This window comes from Polyodon spathula, chromosome 1, assembly GCF_017654505.1.
Source record: "Polyodon spathula isolate WHYD16114869_AA chromosome 1, ASM1765450v1, whole genome shotgun sequence".
NCBI classification, from domain to species: domain Eukaryota; kingdom Metazoa; phylum Chordata; class Actinopteri; order Acipenseriformes; family Polyodontidae; genus Polyodon; species Polyodon spathula.
Genome location: NC_054534.1, coordinates 17,493,193 through 17,509,066, shown reverse-complemented (window position 1 = coordinate 17,509,066; position 15,874 = coordinate 17,493,193). Strand labels below are relative to the sequence as shown.

General features: G+C 36.4%; 1 protein-coding gene across 3 annotated transcripts in view; it reads right to left on the bottom strand.

The window, feature by feature from the left end:
- The window catches only part of LOC121315017 (F-box/LRR-repeat protein 17-like), a 272,761-nt gene that overhangs the window by 234,177 nt on the left and 22,710 nt on the right, over positions 1 to 15,874 (bottom strand). The gene's annotated exons all lie outside the window — the stretch shown is intronic.

Genomic DNA, 15,874 nt, shown 5'->3' with positions numbered 1-15,874 from the left:
TTAGAACAGATGTAAACACATGACGAGATAAACATGCAGCATGAAAAAGAACCACCTGTTTTAAGACCAGCAACAACCAAAAAGGGAAGAATTTAAGAGGCGGAAAGGCAGTGCGGTAAGAGAGGAACAATTGCTATATTAAGATACAAATATACTTGTTTAGTGTACGTACTGTGTTTATTTGTGTCGGCCCTTGAGCCGTTTTGTTTGACGTGTTTTGTTTAAATATTTATTTTTGCTTATTTATAGAAGTCCTGCTGCGTTTAGCCTCGTATCTTCTGTTTGTTTTATTTTTGTACTACTCCCAGGTCCACCACATCACCCCACTCAAGCCGCCTTTGTGACAAAGCCTCTTTGAAAAACATTTCCATTTTGAAGTCAAATTATTTTAGTGAAGTACTGGACATTCAAACTACATTCCACAGGACAGCAAATCTACTTAACAGTATTACTTTTCAACTATGGCACTCTCCATATAGGGAATTAAATAAACAGATACGTACACAGATTACATGAGAGCTCTTAGGACTTTGAGGATTAACATTTCCAATCCTCACTGTCAACAATTATATTCAAGGCAAGAGCTAGGAGAGTTTAGATTTATCCCTAGTTCAATCTTTTAAAAAAAGTAATATACTTGCAGCGATGGATGAAACAAATAACAAACAAGTTCACAAAGTATGATTCACAGATGTACATTTTAGGAGACAACATGGAGGTGTTGCGTTTATATCACCTTAATGAAAAGTACATCACCAGTAACTGGGGCAATGGTATAGAAACCATATGAAGTAAACAAAACAAATTTGTATAGTCTGCAATTTTTCCCTCATGGTAAAGATACAATGACCTGCGGCAATAAGTGTAAGCCCCATTGCAGGTTTAAAATAAAGAAAGAAATACAAAAATAAAAATAATATAGAAACAATAAGTGTTGATGCTTTGTAAGCACCTGTTTTGTTACAAATATCAAATATAACTGAAAAGATTTTTTCATCAGTACCATTTTTCCCATAGTTTGTTATTAATAATGTCCTTCCATTTTTTATTCATGAACCTTTTATGCAGAAATGTGCAATACAAAAATATGAAAGTATACATTTACAAAATGCACCGTTTTCGGTGTGAAGGATTTTACATTTACAGAATAATGGCATTTTCATGGATTTATTTTGCTTTTGGTTTAATGTGCGATTGTCCACAGAATCTAAAAGTGGATCTTTCTAGTTTTATAGTATCCTCCTCCCCCCGATAGAGCTGACTTCAATTTATTTCATTTCGATGTCAGATAAATTGAACTAATTGGCAGGTAGGAACATATTGTTCTGGAAATAAGATCAGCCTTTCTCTGAGGAACACAAGTTAAGGCAAAAACTGCAGCATTTCCACATAACCAAATTTCTCAGGCAAACCTAGCATTCAGCTTTTAATACTCTTTAAAGTAAGGAAACTGTACTCCAAATACTTTATCATCAGAGTTAAAAGGTAACTCACAGCCGCCTGAAGCTCTTGTACTTTCCCATTGTTGTTGAATTTATAAAAGGAATAAAACTTATCTAGAAACCTAAGATGGACCATATTTAAACTTTATCACATTCTTTTTCCAGAATTTACAGCACTGTGAACAATAGACGTGGAGCAGTGTGCTGCTACTCTTGAAGAAAAACAACCTTACATCGCCCTTTTCATTAGTGCGAGATCCATTATGCTTCTGCACTAATGATTACAGGGGTTGTAAAATATCACTTAATCCTTAAACCACTGATGGAAGTTAATCAGCTTGGAAAACACAAAAAAAGCTAAATGCAATTACTTACAAGTGAATTATAACAGGTCAGCAGTTCACATACCTGAAGGACCTGAGGTGAACAAAGGTCCACCTCTGCAGACACATTGAAAATGCAGCCAACCTCCATTAAATTAAGGTCACTGCCTCTAATGCAGATTTACTTTGTCACCCACTTGCATACAATATATTACAATTATTGACATTTATCATATTACAATGTTATATATTGTCAGGATGTAGTTGTTTTCTTTTTATACTTACAGAACATGTTTAAAAGCACAAAGTTTGATTACATTTTAAATTTTCTAAAAAATAATAAAAAAAAAAATACATAAATCAAATATAATATAAGCTAGAATGTCACATTTCAGAGCAAATGGCAATTTCGAAAAATGATAACAAGCAATGCCCAAGTTTGCTCTTTAGAATTTCAGCGCGCTAGGTTTAAAAGGACAATTGTATTTCTGGCTTGAGGCAAAAACTGAAGGAAAAAAAAAAAGCAACAAGCCAGTTATGATTGAAAGATTCCTTCCCAATAAAAGCCCTGGAGGGAGGTTAGTTTTATAAAGCAGACTTGATTTAAATGTTTTCTTCCTATGGGTAGCTGTACTCTTCATGTTTGTTGAATGTAAACAGTTTAGGTCCCTACTTACCAAAAAGTGCACCATATAAAAAGAGACTATTGTTCTGAAAGCACACCATTTGCATCAGTAATTTAAAAGTTATATAGTTAAACATTAAAAAAAAACAAAGCTGCAGTACTAGCCTCTGGAGGCCTTCCTTACACAAACTGCAATAAAATTGGAAGTGGACTTACTGCCAGCTGCATTGAAAATGTTTATGGACCTGTGTCTCTGTCTTTTAATACAACTCGTCATAAAAACAGCAGCTTTGGTATCAACAATGAATATAACACTACCCGTGTGTTTATCTCCAATGCTACTAATGTGTGAATTTGATTAGTTTAGGGTTTACCACCACCAAATAAACAAACAAAAAAAAAAAAAGTCCTAACAGATACACAAAACGTCATGGTTAGTATACAGAGATCTTTCAAGTCCAGTTTGGAAATGTTTAATTTTTCATCTCACTAAAATCAAACCAAGCCAGTGTGAATGTTGCATTCTATGCTTGGATCATGAAAGGAATTGGTTACCAATTCAAAGTAGCTTAATTTACATCCAACCCACTCATTTAAAAAAACAACAGCCCTTCTTATTATAGTATATAGCAGACAAAACATTACATACAGAATGTACTTTTGCCAAAAGCTAAAAGAAAGGTTATTTCTCAGTCAGAGCAGCCAGAAGCTCTCAGCCAAACTGTACATGATGTTTTAACAATACGAGACATAACATAGGATGCTCAATAACAGTACTATATTAAATTCTGCAAAGTGCAAAAGAGTTATACCAAGTTGATATATATTTTTTTTCCTTTTTCTAGTATGAAAACCGTATGAGTGATTATGTCAAATTATTTTTAATACTCAGAGGTTTAGAAAGATAAACCAGTTCAAATATTTTTACAACCAATTTTGATATGCTAGGCTGTTTAAGAGTTGTATTTACAGCTAAGAGTGAAAAGTCATAATATATCCATTGCTGAAAATGTTCAGGTTCTGTGCACTGACACACACTTTACAACACTACTCTTGTTAAGATACTGTAAACACCAAACCACTGAATATAGCAGTGTAATTTGTGCCCGTATCTCTTTTAGGAGCTTTACTGAACTGTGGCTGAATCATTTCAATAGTGCCTCAGGTTGCAATTTCTGTTTAACTGGGTAGTTAAACAGGACTGTGCAGTTATAAAAATCCATAATTTGTGTCCTGCTGTCATACAACGTACCTTTACGTCTTACTTAAAAATATATATATATATATAGAAATGTTTTAAGGTGGAAAGCTCTACAGTGATACAACTAATACCTCAATTTTATTTTATTTATTTTTTCACCTGGAAAACATTGGTTCTTGAAATTCCATCTCTTAACATCATTGTGTGCATAAGCACTGCCTGAAATAAATACACATTTTGTCCATTTATTTTAAAAAGTGACTATGCTGAAAAGGCTTGGAGACAGAACTTCTTTAAGAATATTTGAATGTGTCATTGGCTTATTTCAAGCACCACCGATTAAAAATGTATTGTTGCAATTTGCACGCAGAGGTATTTGTTAAAGACTTCATGCTATGCATAAGAGATAACAAAAAAATATTACTTACTGTGCGGTACCTGGAATATAGAAATCGAATAATATCAATTTAAAGCATATCCTGAAGAAAAATAAGGGGGTTCACACAGGCACTCCTTTGGGGAAGCATGCTGTCAAGAAATGTACCAGTTATAGGCCCAGAAATATGGCCTCACAATAGCTAATTTGAGGACTGTAAAAGAAAGTTGCTAGCCTGTCTGATCACAAATAGCGTATCACTCTTGTAACCTCTTGGCAAAAACTTTGGCCTGCAAGTAAGAAAGGGTCACTTCCTGAGAAGCCTTTTTACTTTTTCTTTTATATTCATATTTCTAAAGATCACACTGCATCCTGTGCAAGATTACAGAAGAATGCATTGCTATTGAACCACATTAGATTTTTTTTACATCAAGTATTACCAACCAGTGACATTTTGTTCTACAAGGCTTTTTCTAAAGGTGGGGGGAGCAAAACAAAACACATTCATTCAGATAGACAGACAGATAGAGACAGATACACACACGCACATATACATAGTGAGAGAGAATCTTAGTGTTAGTTTTGCACTTGTGGGTGTTTCCATGCCATAGGAGAACAAAGCAACATGTAACTTTCTGTTGCGCTCCACTGAATTAAAAACTACCTGGTCCCAGATCATGCCACTGCTCCACTCCACATTGACTACACATCAAAGTGGATCAGCTCAATCTGACACGCTCACTTTCTCCCCTCAGTGATTAGGCAGGTGTCAGGTGCAGAAAGAAAGGCTCCTTTCCACAACCATCTGCCTTGTTTGATCACTGGACACTTTTGATCTGACACTGCCCTCACTTTAGAGACCACTTCCCCCCTTGCAGAACTTTCCCTGCATCTGTCAGATAGAATAAAGGGCATCAAACAGAGACCTGACACGACTATGGGCCGTGACATGTGCGTCGAATGGAACGGCTCACAGCTCCCACAATTTCCAATTCAGTTGCTTTTGTTCTGGGGTATCAGGCCAAGACTCCAGGACAGCCGAAGAGATTATGCACCAAATGGAAAGCTTGGTTCTTTTAAAATTCACATCTTCAACACACACACCCCTTCCAATTCCCCTCTCTTTAAATCCTATGAACAGTGTGGTGGCTGCTGTGACATAAATAATCTGCATGTTCAAATCCTTTTATTGAACACAACAAAGACCTGCAAACTTTCTGAAATATGACAATGCAGCCTTAAAAATTCTTTTCAAAAAGCTTACAAAACATTTTATGTATGAGGTCACCAAAGGCCTTCTGGCAGGCGGCAATGAAAAGCCAATTTTTTTTAGGTCAACAGATTGATACCCCTCTGTATATTATCACTGCAAAATTCAGCTTTCTTAAAGATGGAAGATTTACTTAACGTTACATAGTTCAAGCACTTCTACAAGTTTAACAGCTTTTCAAATGCCCGGTGCAAACTTATTTTACATGACAATACTGTAAAAGTGCTCAATTGTCAAACAGACACAACATCAAAATCTGTTCATTCCTTCAGTTTACAGTACATTAGATGAATGGTGGCATTATGTTTAAACTGCAGGCAGCAGGCCAGGAGCTCAACTACAAATCATCATTGCTGTTAGTTTTTGTTCAAGACATGGGACAAGAGACTCAAAAAATACTGCGAAAATTTACTGTTTAATTTTAACTTGAATCCACCCAAAACATCTTCAGAAATCAAATGTTTATCCTGGACCAACACTTGCATAGTTAGACAATTCTTCTTCTTTGCATATGGTCGCATCCAAGCCAATAATAACCAACAAAAGCTCACGTTAGAAATGTGAGGTGAACTGGAACATATCCCACTTTCACAAACTGGTTTATGGCTCAAATATTCAGAAAAATACAAACCACTGCAATTATTCCAGGTTGATAGGTGGTGCAGCCTGCTAGCTCACTAGTCTCTCATCCCTCTGGAGGTCTGGGTTGGAATGTAGCTCAGGTCACAAGTAAACTGCAAACATAATTTGGCACAATTTGCTGCCTCTGCTCAAGAGACCAATCTGGAATAGCAAGCAGTTTGATACAGTCAGGAGATATGATACACTTATGAGACTATATGAATAATTCACATATGATTCACATACATAAGAATTGAGGAACCATAGCGTCTGTTAAAATAGTACAGGGGCTGCTGTGTGGACAGGAATGCCTAATTCTGAATCTGTTTTAACATGATAAGTAAGAAACAGGAGTCTGATAGTATTTGTACAAGAATGTGCCACCCTATCATCTCTGGATATCATGCCTGTTGAGAGTTGTACAGGGTTGGCATAGACAGATGATGGTTAGAATTTGGATGTGTGTGAGACATCAATGTTTAAAGCACTGAATCAATGCTATTGACTATGACTACAGACAAGTATGCCATGAAAACCAACCATCACATGATACATACTTATTTTGTACAATCATCAAGTGTATATTACAGCAAATGACATCAAGTACTTTATTTATGTCTGGAGTCTCGATCAATGAAATAATACTCTTTTCCCTGCATGGCCTTTAGAAACTGGCTTTCACATTGGTGGCACTACTCGTGTATTCTGATTCACAGCTGGACAGACATGCAGCTAATTAATGTTTAATTAAGTACTTACTTATATTGCACGATATACACAGTGTGTTTTATGGGTCTTCGTCGTTCGCTACGCATACATTTCTGCAAGCAATTACTGTTGAATACATACATTAAAAAAATACACTGAGGCACTCAACACTACTGGCAATGCATATAACAATACATACTCCTTTGATGTCTAGTCATGTGTGGGTTATCTGAACTCCTACCAGTATTAAAATAACAAATATTTTTCTGCATGCTTTTCTGTGTGTTTTCTTTTGTGCTGGTCTAGAACAGCTTAAGCCTGTGTTATGTACTGTATGTGAACAGCAAGTCTATGTTGCTTTTTCATCCACAATTAATTCCAGTATTGTAGGTCCCATCTGAAACAGACCTTTTGTGTGGGAGATTAGCAAGTGTATTTGGTCCTGGCTGGCCTAATTATGTACTCAGCATGCTAGGAGCATTACAGCTCATCAAATCTGCATGCACAGCTGCATGGACCGCCAAAGCTTTGCCATATTGATACACCTGATATTCAGCAGAGGGTTTTACAATCTCTAATGAAACAGGTCTCCCTGCCCTATCTACTTGCTGCACCCTCTAATAATGAGACATGACCCTTCCGTTATTGCCTGAAGGAAGCAATTCGATGCAGTCAAACTACATGTTGCTCAACCACTATCTTACGAAGTCAAAATATTATTTGGGTGCCAGCAAGAGTGGTGTCAAAGGTTGTTCTGAAGCCAATCCCAGTGTAAACTATAGTGCATCTCAACTGGTTAAAGGGGAAGAGCTTTTAATGCTTTAGAAACAAACACATTAAAACAACAGGATTGGTTTTTCTATTTGCATATATATATATATTAGTTATTTGCTTGAGTTAAAGATACAGTGCTTAATTTGTGCCTGGGCTTGCCGGGGCTCAGCCACAGCGCCTCTTATGTTATGAAAATTAATAATCTCATACGATCAAATGCATGCCGTTTGAAAACTTAGCATTTACAGTCAGACATATATATTATATATGGCATAATTTTCTTAAAATGCTCAACACAGTTTTATGCATTCTGCAAGTTCTTGCGTGCACTAGATAGAGGCAGTCCGAATCTGATGCCATGGGATGTTCACGTTCATTTTTTCTGCACAGACTACTACTTTGTTTATAATGTGGACTACATGATTATAAACTTGTATCACTAATACGGTAGTCTTTCAAATAAACTTGCTGAGATTTGGAATGTGCGGTTCTTAAGAACGGTACTACTGTCACTGCTTGTGTCCCTGCATCTCTCTCTCTCTACAAATGTCTCTTCTTACATATTCTGATATAAGCAGAGGTTGGAACAGTGTGTAATTTACACAAAGCAGCCACTACACATATGATCTCCTTTTGATCTTGTTGGTGTTGGGAAGTTGTAATCCAGTAAGATGTCCAAGCAGATCAAGTTAAACAGAATCAGATTTAAAATACTTCAGTATTCTGGACCAGCAATGTCAACATTTACACAAAATAAAAACATGGTTAGCTCAAAAGACCTTGTTAATAAATAGGACAGCCATGAACCCCCTGGAGCTCTCCATCTCATTTGCATGATAAAGCTGATCCCATAAGCAAATTACAAAATTTAGAAATCCTGACCTATGATCTGAGATGGCAAGAAAATTTCAACTACACCAGTCTAGCCATATGAAAGACAATGGGGACAATAACACAAATCTGAAAGACAGTGGGGACAATAACACAATGCACACTCTTGACCAGGTCTTTTAAATTTGTGAGCCCCAACTAAGGACTACCGTAACTACATGACCCAGTGATAAAAGTGATTAAGGTTTAACTTTTTTTTACCATTTACTACATAACGTTTTGTAAGACACTTATTTTTATTTTCAAAATGTAGTTCTAGATTAAACGGATTGCCCTGTGGTTCAACATTTTCAAAAACCTACCTACTGTTCGCACCATCAGCTCACAGTGGCTATCATTGGACTTACCTCATTTTGGGTTTGAATGCAAATTAGTTATTCCATTGCTAACATTTTCTGAAAATAATACTATAATTAATTTTTAAAATGGCCAGGGTAGTCTAGTTTATATGTACCTCAGGTTAAAGACACAGCTCCAATACAGTCTGTGAGCTCTCAATGACAAGGAGTATAAAACAGAAGAAACTCTGCACTGTAAGAAAACATGCATTAGCAAGACTATACAACGTCACTGCACTCAAGGAATGTAAAATATCTACAATGGACTGGAGCACTGCTGTATTTTATTTCGAACGAGCAATTCATGGAAAAGCTATTCTAAAACACTTGTCACCACTATCAGGAATGATAAACAAAAGGCAATTCTATTCTCCATTTAAACATAATTCTAAATATCTGTTGGATTCTTTTTCATTTATTTTAGGCTTTCATGATCAAAGATTGCTTTCCTTCTAAACGCTTTTTTTTGTTTGTTTAGGCAGCATTTTTATATCATTGATTTCCTAACAGTTATTCCAATAGCTACATTAAAAAGACAGTTTAGATAAAATGGTTTATAAAGAGATTAAATGCAGTGTACAATATAGAAGGAATATAGTAAAGTGTGATCCGTACTGTATAAAAATATATTCTGTACACACACAGGGCATATAACGCAGATTAGAAGTCTGTTTCCACTTTATGGAAGGGAAAGGGGTCCATTATAGTCCAAGAATGGCATGCATCAAGAGACTCCAATGGTAATAAATGAGGTGTAAAACACATTCTTTGTAAAATAAAATTTAAAAAAAGATAATTAAATAAATTGGATAACAGGTTACATGGACGGCAATACAAGTTAGGGATACATTCTTTCAAGTCATTTTGACAGGAACCCAGGAAATACCGGTATATATTTGTTGGATACACTGACATGCCATTGCAATGAAGAAAAGTAAGGTTGCGAGAGGGTAGCATCACTGGCAAAGCTGTTATCGGCAGGAAGACAGACTCAGAAGCAAGAAACTGTAGGTTAAGTGCTATTGAGCAGGTTTAATAATACACATAACACAACATATTAACAAACAACCCAACCCCTCAGACAGAGCCATTCTTCAGCAGACTCCACCTCATTCCCATAGCAGAAGGGGTCTTCGTATGGGCACTCCTAGAAGCAGTTCCTAAACTCTGCACTGGCACTGCAGAGTGGAGCTCCTCCTGTCTCAGGCGGCAATCCTGATCGTTTTCCATAACGAATTTATATATATTTTTTTTTTCCCCCCAAAAACAAAAAACCTGCAGTTCCTCTCAGAGTCTGTAGGGGTTCTCTCCCGCTTCTAACACCAAGTGTGACAGGGTATCGTCACTGGCCAAGCTGTTACCGGCAGGAAGAGAGACTCAGAAGCAAGAAGCTGCAGGTTAAGCGCTATTGCGCACGTTTAATAATATACATAGCCCAACACATTAACAAATAAAAAAGGCACAAGGGCCAAAACAAAATGTACACACAAAAAAAAAAAACTCTTGAACATACAGCACAGCAACAAGCACCTTCACCAACACCGGTGATTACTCCTTTTATATACCTGTGGCTGGAGCCTTATTAACCATTAATCATTCAATTATGGCCCAGCCACATTCCCACGTGCTTTCTGGCAGGGAGGAATTGAACCCCCACACACACACACACACTCACTTTATACCGGCTGCCACAAAGGTATATTCACCTTTTTTTTTTTTTTTTTTTTTTTACTGCAATAGAATAACAAATCTTCTACAATAGCTTTCTACTTTATTTGCCACGTTTTGTACAATAAAGCTGCAAAGCTTTTTAAATACATGAATTCCCTAATACTTTGACAGTAAAGCAAACTAATTCTAATACCACTAGACTAATGCTGAGGCGACGCTTATTATGGAGACTTGCCAAGATCGTAGAAGTTTTTTATTCTATTTTACAAGGAAACTGTTCAATTAATGTATCCTTCAAACCTTGATTCAGCTTAATGTATTAACTGATGCTTAAAGGAGTTACTGTATGGCCCCTGGAGATGGTTTCAGATTCTCTGGACTAATACTTTTAACTTGCCGACAGAATAACAAGGTCTATTGGGGTGAATGGACTACAGCATGATGAACATTCACAAACACACAGAATTTTCCAAGCATTTGAAGCCATTTGTCTTCCTAAGCACCTTGGAGTTGCATAATCTGAAAATACTATCAGAATCAGCCACAGGTGTCCGTTGCATTACCTCACTAAAAATGTTGAGCTACCTGGAAAAAGAGCAGTTGTAAAGTGTGCTGTTTTCTGAATGCTTGTATTAAGCGAATACTCCAACAGTGCAATAATATTATTTTGAAGTCTGTACCAATTATTTCCCAAATATCATTTCTAGCACTAAAGGAGGCTGAGGAAGCCGGAAAAATAAATAAATAATAAAGCGGAGATGTTTTTCTTAAGAAATTAATGCAAGTTTAAAATTAACCAAATTAATAACAAGTAGTACTTTTTTTGTACAATTAACAATGAATGTGTTTTCAGCAAATAAATAAATTCACAATTTAAAATCATTAGGCTGCTTAATTACTGTAGCCAATCAGTTTTGAGGAATGCACTGAATCCTAATTATATCAGCACTAAGACGAAGAGACAGTTTGCACTTGGCAATGATTGCTACTGAATTGCCAAGTGTAATATAGTTAGCAAGACTGGTTACAATACTGCAGAGAGTCAGACAGGCTCTGACTCGGGAGCAATACTGACAGCAATTTGTGGAAGTGTGATGTCATTTTTGTCATCATTTCAAGATGTCGGTGGCCAAGGATAAGTGGAGCATTGAAGAAGAGGCGATATTGATTTTTTATTATTTTTTTTAAACTAACAATTGTTTTTGGGGCTACAAAGACGCACAATATTGCAAAAAAAAAAAAAAAAAAAAACAAAGCAGGATGAGCCATATTCCGAAGTTGCCATGAAATTGAGCACAACATTTGTGTTTGTCTTCGAAGTTAAAAATCAAGCATGAACACTTAGGTGAAAAAACCCATGGTGAAGGTACATGTAGTGCACTTAAACATCCCTTTTTAACTTGCTGATGTACTTATTCACTGGTGAGCAGTATTGTGAGTGCTGAAACAACTGAATCCAAAATGTCATCCTGAAAAAGGGGCTTCTACAAGAATTTAAGCCTTTTTAATGCATAATCATAGAGATCTTAATTATGTCAAGTGATCTTTACATTAAAAGCATTCTCCTTGTATACAGGTATGCTCTTAAAATCTTTGTTAAAAGAGGGACCTTACTTTCCTGAAAACTTTACTATTATTCACCCAAACAGAATTGTAATTAACATCTAGCGAGTCTTGTTGGCTGCAGACCTGCCTCGACCTTTACCTGTCAATTTATAATATTTATTGCCTTTCCATCCAAAAATAATGTCTGGCATGGATGTCAATCAGCACCTGCAGCCCACTCCATCATCATCACTCATCAGAACGTTTACAACTTACTAATAATGAACCTGCGGCTTTACGGTTTGAATTACAATACGTCAGCTCTGAAGAGGAATGATAAATGTAAATCTCAAGCAGAGGTTAAAAGAACACATGTTGTAAATCTGGTGTTAAATATAATTAGAAGAGTTTATAAGACTAAACTGCAAGCAACTACAATTTGGTTGTAAATATTCTGTGCTTCCCCCCCCCCCCCCTAAATCCCTTGACACTCATCTGCAGTTTATCAATATGTACAACAAACAGTGGATAGCAACCTTTTGCCTGTTAGGAATACCATTTTAGAATAATGTTATTTAGGGTATGATATGTCACAGTAGAACAAGTCACCTTTTTTCTCTGAAGCCTGTGGGGGGAACAAAAAGTAACTAAAAAGAAATGTCAGTAACACCACCTGCATCATTTAATGTCAAAATGTGGGACATACCACTTGCATATGGATCTTTATCCAGAGAATGATTTACAGTGTCCTGATTTTTTTTTTTGTTTTGTGCTTTTTTTATGTAAAAACAGAAACATAAGTTCTGTGTACACAGAGAATTATGGGAATCTGGAACCAACTCCCCAGTAATGTTGTTGCAACTGGCACCCTGGGATCCTTCAGGAAGCTGCTTGATGAGATTCTGGGATCAATAAGCTACTAACAACCAAACTTTATGTTCTTATGTTTGCTGTCAATATGCACCAGCTCTTTAATTTGCAAGTACTAGGTCCACTTCCCATTCAAAGTAATGAATGTAAAATTAAACAGATCTTTATACTACACTTTATAATAGGAGAAAACAATGTATGTTACAGTTTACCCTTTGCAGAGCATTTATTCAGTACCTGTCAGACACGTCAGGTCCAATTTATTTTCACACGCGCAGTTTAAAATGTATCCCCTCCCCCCACCCCCAAGTAAAAGAGGTTTATAGGGCGTTGCAATGCAAAACGACATCAGTACTACATCTCCAGCCAAGCCCCACCCCGTGTTCGCTGCATTTTTAATATACCTCTTTATAGACGTGCTTAATACCCAAAGCCATACATTGTAAGCATTGCTGAAGTCAGATGCCTAGCTTCTGTGGTAAGCTCTTCTTGCATAATGATTATCTTTTTTTCTTTTTTTTTTAAACAATGTTTGTTACACCACTTTACACACAGACATCAAAAAATACGTCCATTCATTTCCGAATTTGCCGTTGAGTTACCCTTCCTTTTAATCAAAAGACAAAGGTCAACAAAACTCTATTTCTGTTTAGCAACTCGCTTTTTATTATTTCCGTTGGGCAACCAAGGCACTGAAGCTCAACTGGAAATAGGAAAGACTAATGAAACCCATTTCTCAGATTCAACCAATGGTTTTAGAATGCTGGGAATCAGCAGTTTATTGTTCACATTTAAAATAGAAATGGATAATATCTGGTTTCTATACAACACAATACTGTGCTTATGGCAGCACTTCAATGGTTATAGACTAATAAATCGCAACACTGAAGATAGAATGGACCAATTAGAGTAATTCTGAATTTGTTTCAAAAACACCATGTCAGCATGTTTAGATTACATATGTTAAAACAGAAATGTGGATTGCATTTTCCAAACTCTATCAATTACTTTCACATGTAGGCACACCACCACATTGTCAAAAGCCTTCAGCTGATAAAACTGAAGGAGTTCTGTTTACGAGGAGTCAAAGTGTAAAAATCGGTTCGCCATCCAGCCCAACAGAAAGCAGGTGAACACCTAGTAAAATGAATGGGCCCTTTATTAGCTTCAGCATTGTTTTCACCACTCCCCATGTGTTCAATGGAACTTTACATTTTAATTACAAGTGGTGAACAAAACTTGCCAACAGGAAGCATCTTGCTATGATTTGGGAGCCCTTCATTGGTGCTTTATTCAATTCAACAAAAAGCACTACAGCAAACTGTAGAATGGCAAATGCCAACATTTCGATCATAAACAGCCATGTCATGAATTCTATTGTTAGACTTGTTTTAAAATCGGTTGCTCAACTCTGGTGCTCAGACAACCGTTTTGAAAAAAATGTGTTGGATACCTTTCAAGATTGCTTTATTTATTACTGCAAATGTGAATCCGATTTAAACTTCATTAGGATACTTTTATATTAGTTTAAGCCAAAGGAAATTTAATTAAAAATTCCATTAGCCTACCTCTTCGGGTGAAGTCAACAATCTGTTGCCTTAAAGAATTTAATGAGTGAAGCTCTTATTGAGTGAGGACCAATCAGCAGAAGGCTATAGTGATTAGATCACTATTAAAACATAAAGCACATTCAGTACAGTACAGTTGTTCAAATCCTTCATATGGACCCATGGTTAATGCACCCTCTGGGACTAAACAATTTGAACAAGAAAGTGTGCTTTATTTAACTACACGGTTGTGCAAGTAAATTATCTCAATAGTTTGCTGTATAGTATGCTTGTGTTCGCCTTTTTTCAGGCAATGTACATTTTGGTTACCTGAAAAATATTACTGCCAGCTTCTCTGGGATAAAAGAGGAATACTCTAAACAGAGAACAACATCCATTCCCTTACTTGACCATCACCGTTGCCAACCTCAAACTTATTTAACAGATATTTTTATTGGAACAAAGATGTAGTATTGAGCTGGATCAACTATTAGTAGATCTGGCTCTGATTTTTGCAGGGCATAAATCTGCCAACAATTAGCCCTCTAAAGCCCCTTTCACACTGGCACTCCTATGACCTTTGACCCAGGTTGAGCGAGACAAAATGCATGACCGCCATTCGTAAGCTGACTCTGTTTATTCTGTTTAGCCATATTTATGTAGACTGAGACATAGCATGAGCCAGATTTCAGCAGAGCTGTAGGAACATTTGCTCTAAATAACATTTGGGCCGACGGTTCAATGCAGAGCATGCCAGTGTGAAAGTGGCTTCAGATCAGGGAGTTTTAGCATTACTGCATAATTGGCCAGTGATTGTTAAATGCTGGAAATATACGGCAATTACAGGGACTCACTCTTCTTAGAGCTTTAGTTCTCTGCAGCCCACAAAGAATTATATAGGCCTCTGTCATACAGGTAGACAAAGGCATATACAAGGATTGTGGGAAGCATTTGACTTCACATGTAAAGGTAATAGAATACCAAGTCAATTCTCTGTTTCCAACAATCCTCAAGATAGGAGTAGAATAGATTATATTGTGAATTATAGTAATACTAAACATGTCATCCGAGATAGCCTACTGTACTTTACGGAACTCTGATTCTATCCCTGTAACAGTTTCAATTTAGATGTATTTTATTGTTATTTTTTAACTGAAAAATGACCTCCAAAACCTATGGCAAGCCAAACTATCATTTAGAGATATCTCGAAATGCATTTCCATATATTTTAAATAGAATTGCAGACATCTCAAACTAACTTAATTTCAAGATATCTCAAACTCATTCTCAGATATCTTCCTGTCTAGTTTGAGAGATCTCAAACTGACTTCCTGTGTAAATGCTTCATGTTTTAAATGGACTTCTGGCCCATTTCAAGATATCTCAAACTAGACAGGAAGTCAATTCGAGAGCTCTCAAATTCAGTTTCAGGTATTTCAAATTGAATTCGAGATATCTTGAAATGCATTTTTAAAATCTAATTTAAAGCTCCAATTACAGATATCTCGAAATGGAGCTATAATTGAAATATCACAAATTAATTTTGAGATATCTCAAATTGACTTCCTGTCCCATTTCAGATATTGTGAATTGAACTGAATGTCTATTTTGAGATATCTGAAAATGGGCCAGAAGTCCATTCAAAACACAGAGCATTTTCACAGGAAGTCAG